This window comes from Enhydra lutris, unplaced genomic scaffold (assembly GCF_002288905.1).
Source record: "Enhydra lutris kenyoni isolate GAN:26980312 unplaced genomic scaffold, ASM228890v2 scaffoldscaffold686, whole genome shotgun sequence".
NCBI lineage: Eukaryota > Metazoa > Chordata > Mammalia > Carnivora > Mustelidae > Enhydra > Enhydra lutris.
Genome location: NW_019154770.1, coordinates 4,458 through 9,066, shown reverse-complemented (window position 1 = coordinate 9,066; position 4,609 = coordinate 4,458). Strand labels below are relative to the sequence as shown.

The 4,609-nt window shown below is 44.7% G+C and overlaps 1 pseudogene; it reads right to left on the bottom strand.

Moving 5' to 3' along the window:
- Positions 1-491: 491 nt before the first annotated feature.
- Positions 492-3,676, bottom strand: LOC111140364 (annotated as a pseudogene).
- Positions 3,677-4,609: the final 933 nt, after the last annotated feature.

Below are 4,609 nucleotides of genomic sequence, written 5' to 3'. Positions count from 1 at the left end.
GAGAACATTGTGAACATCATCCCTGGTGGCTTTCACTTCTGACCTAATCAATTCCATTTTGTATCCATGGCTTTCTCCAACCTAACTATTGCCTGGATAACTGTTAGCCTGAGTTCCCTTTCTGACATACTGTCTGTGTCCATATCCAATAGCTCTGATGCAGTAGGCCCAGCCTCTGAATTTTTCTTCTGTTGGACATTGCACATTGAAAGAGTAACTGAACCATAAGACAACTGGATCAGAGCAGAGAGAGAAATAAATTAGGATATTCTCAAATAAAACACCAGATTTCAAGTTTGAGCTTTAGCATATACAGAAGAAGGAATTTATCACACCCTCTTTGCTACAAGAAAATGTGGGATGCAGGAGTTAGGATGATGGAGTGTAAGGGTCCGTAATCAAAGGAACGAGACTGATACAAAGCATAGGTCAAGCAAAGCTTTATTTCGCGCCAAGCATCAGAAACCAAACTAACTGGTAAGGGCTGTCTCTTACGAAAAGGTGACGACGATGACCCCGGCAAGGCCGCTCCCAACGTGGCCGCTCTGGACGAGGCCGTTCCCTGATGGGGCTGTTCCAGGCGAGGCCTCTCCCCAGACGATGCTGCTCCTGACTAGGCCACTCACTGAGGAGGCCTCACGTACAGGAAGCTGCTCCCGGAATGAAGCTGCTCTCTGGAATGATGCTGCTCCCTCAAGGCCGCTCGGCGAGGCTGCGGCTTGGGGCAGCAGGGCCGCTGGCGGCTCTCCCGGCTCTGACAGCTCTGACAGCTCTGATGGCTCTCCCGGCTCTGACGACTCTCCTACTCCTCCGATGGCTCTCCTACTCCTCCCTCTGGCCAATTAGGCCCTTACAGGAGGAGAAGGGGTCCCTAGGCTTGGATTCCTGGAACACAGCTAGGTAGTCATCAAGTCATTCTGAGTAGCCGAGAAGTCAATCAGAGGTCTGAGAGAACAAAACCTACAGGTCTTCAAATAGAAAATCGACCACCTTTTGGAATGTAGGAGGTACAGAGAGTTGTCCTGGGACAGATAGAGCTGTGGGGGTGACATCAGGGATGGAGCCTGCTTCTGGAAGCTTCCACAATGTATTGTAGCAACAGAGCACAAAATCTGAACTTTTAGAAGTGTGCTACTATGGAGATGTGGCTGGCATAAAGGTGCTGAAGTGGCAAAGTGCGGCAGAATTCCAGGGTCTGAGGTCTGCTGAGTCACAAGAGGGATGTGTAGTACCATTGTGATGCACAGATGCTAGGCAAAGAGCCTGGAGCCCGGTTGAACAGAGAGTCTAAGTGCAGGCTTTCTGCTCTGATTTGCCATAAACAGTGAACCACAATCTGGTCATGTGACCTCTTTCCTGAGACCTGTGGGCAAATGGAAAAAAGGTATGATACTCTCCCCTGGAGGAATAACATGGGTCCACATCATAGGAGTCCCTAATTTTGAAGTTTTGAAACTCAATCATGTGCCTGAGATGCAACAGCTCAGACACAGGTAGGGTGAACATGGGTTTCAGATGGAAACATTGGAGAGAAAGGGGTTGGTTCTTTTCTGTGAGGGCTCACTGAAGAGTGGGGTGTATGTGAAATTTCAACCTCTGCCTAGAGAGAAGATGCCATATTCAACCTACCCATCAGTGCCATCAGGAAGCAAAACAGTGGCACCTAGTGGAGGGCAGACACGCCTACACCAAGCCCTGTCCCCTGCTCCTGAGATGTGCATTTCCATGAGGGCAAAACCCCTGAGAATAACCACAACAGGCACCTCGGCCAGAAGATCCACAGAACAATTCCATCTCATCAAGTTTAATGATCATAGAGTGTGGCACACTTTCAGTTCCCAGGGAAGTAGGCTTAGCTTTCTTTCTTTTTATTCTTAAGTTTTTTTAGTTTTATTTTTATTCATTTTTCTGATTGATCTTTCTTTATTTTTATATTACTTCCTCCCTATATTTTTAGGTTTAATTTTTATAAATACACATACTTATTTTTTCTACTTTTACATTTTTCATTTATATATATTTTATTTAATTGTGACCTATATTTTATTTAAGAAGCATTCATTATGACAAATCCTCAATTTATATGGCTTAATTTTACCCTCATTTTATTTTATTTTCCAGACAAAAAAATGAAAGGATGAACAGACACTTCTCCAAAGAAGATATACAAATGGCTAAAAGACACATGAAAAAATGTTCATCATCACTGGCCATCAGGGAGATTCAAATCAAAACCACATTGAGATACCACTTTACACCAGTTAGAATGGCCAAAATTAGCAAGACAGGAAACAACATGTGTTGGAGGGAATGTGGAGAAAGGGGAACCCTCTTACACTGTGGGTGGGAATGCAAGTTGGTGCAACCACTTTGGAGAACAGTGTGGAGATTCCTCAAGAAATTAAAAATAGAGCTTCCCTATGACCCTGCCATTGCACTACTGGGTATTTACCCCAAAGATAGGGATGTAGTGAAAAGAAGGGCCATCTGTACCCCAATGTTTATAGCAGCGACGGCCACGGTCACCAAACTGTGGAAAGAACCAAAATGCCCTTCAGTGGACGAATGGATAAGGAAGATGTGGTCCATATACACTATGGAGTATTATGCCTCCATCAGAAAGGATGAATACCCAACTTTTATAGCAACATGGTTGGGACTGGAAGAAATTATGCTGAGTGAAATAAGTCAAGCAGGGAGAGTCAATTATCATATGATTTCACTTATTTGTGGAGCATAACAAATAACATGGAGGACAAGGGGAGATGGAGAGGAGAAGGGAGTTGAGGGAAATTGGAAGGGGAGGTGAACCATGAGAGACTATGGACTCTGAAAAACAGTCTGAGGGCTCAAAGGGGCAGGGGGTGGGAGGTTGGGGGAACCAGGTGGTGGGTATTGGAGAGAGCACAGATTGCATGGAGCACTGGGTGTGGTGCAAAAACAGTGAATACTGTTACGCTGAAAATAAATTAAAAAATTAAAATAAAACACATTGAGATACCACCTTACACCAGTTAGAATGGCCAAAATTAACAAGACAGTAAACAGTATGTGTTGGAGAAGATGTGGTGAAAGGGGAACCCTCTTACACTGTTGGTGGGAATGCAAATTTGTGCAGCCACTTTGGAAAACAGTCATAGAGTGTCTTTAGCTTTGTTGTCCCTGTCACCTCCTCAGCCCAGCACAGATGAGCCTTCCACAGCATTTCTGACACAGGCAGGATGTGCGTTCTCACCCAGTGTCTCTTGCACAGTATACATGGTGTGTCATCGGAGTTCAGGCTGCTGATCTGTAGATAGGCTGTGCTGACAGAGGTGTCTGTGGAGAAAACAAATCGACTGGAGAAGCCTTGAGCACGTGTTGAATTCCCAGTTTCATGTTGGATCATCCCATGTACTGCAGGCTCTTTCCTGGTGCCTGTCACACCCAGTTCATTCCATAGCTGGTGAAGATGTACCCAGATGCCCTGCAGGAGACTTTTACAGATTCCCCAGGCTTCCTTACCTCAGCCTCAGACTGCACCAGCTGCACCTGGGAGTGGACATCTGTAGAGAGGGAATAGGAGGGGATGAAGTCATGCTGACTGACCCTGGTCCCCTCCTCTGCCAAAGGAATGGGGGAATCCCCTACCTGTAGCCAATACCACCAGGAAGAGGATTCTCCAGCTCCAGTCCATGGTGAAGTGCTGTGCTCTCATGGTTTCTATAAAGGATTCTATGCAGCTGTTGGATGATGTTCTCAGGGCACAGACATGTGTGTACTTAAGCAAGTACACCTTGGATCATTTGCATATTCACAAAGCAGAATATTTCATATCAGGAAATGGCTCATTCAGAGAGAAGACACATCAGAGGGGAAACACATTCCTGGGATGTTCCAGTCCCACATCTGAACCTCTGTCTGAGGATATACACCCTTGCCACACCCCTGATTCTATTACCAGAGCTCTTTCCACTGAGAATGAGCCCATGTACAGAGCTGTGGAGGCCACTGGGTAAGGCAGTTTCCTTAGGAGAAGAAGCGAGTACTGATCTTGGAACAGGGGACCAGGGAGGGCAAACCTGGTGTGTCAGTCCCTGTGGACCAGTGTCTGTGATGCCCTGTTCCCCTCCCTTCTCAGGTGGAGAAGTGGGTTCTGGATAGAGAAACACCTGAACCTGAGTCAGATCACTGGGATGATGTGTCTAATAGACTCATATGCACATATTATAATGAAATGCTGGTAAACCTAACATAACTATGTGTATAAAAATTACATATTCCTACAGAGTCTCTTCTAATCAGGTAATGTGTTCAAATGTAAACATCAAGAAGTCATCCCCCTATTTAAGATAAAAAGTCATGATCATCAAACTAAAAATGCTTTTATTAATAAACAATGTCTCATTTTACAGTAAATGATTAAAACATTTCATTGGAAGCCATGAACAAGGTTCCATGATACCCTGTATCAACATTTTCATGGATAAAGAAGATGTGGTATATATACACAATGGAATTTACTTCGCCATAAAAAAAATTGCAGAGATGTGGACGGAACTAGAAGGTATTATACTAGAGTGAAATAAGTCGACCAGGGGGAGACAATTATCATATAATTTCACTCATA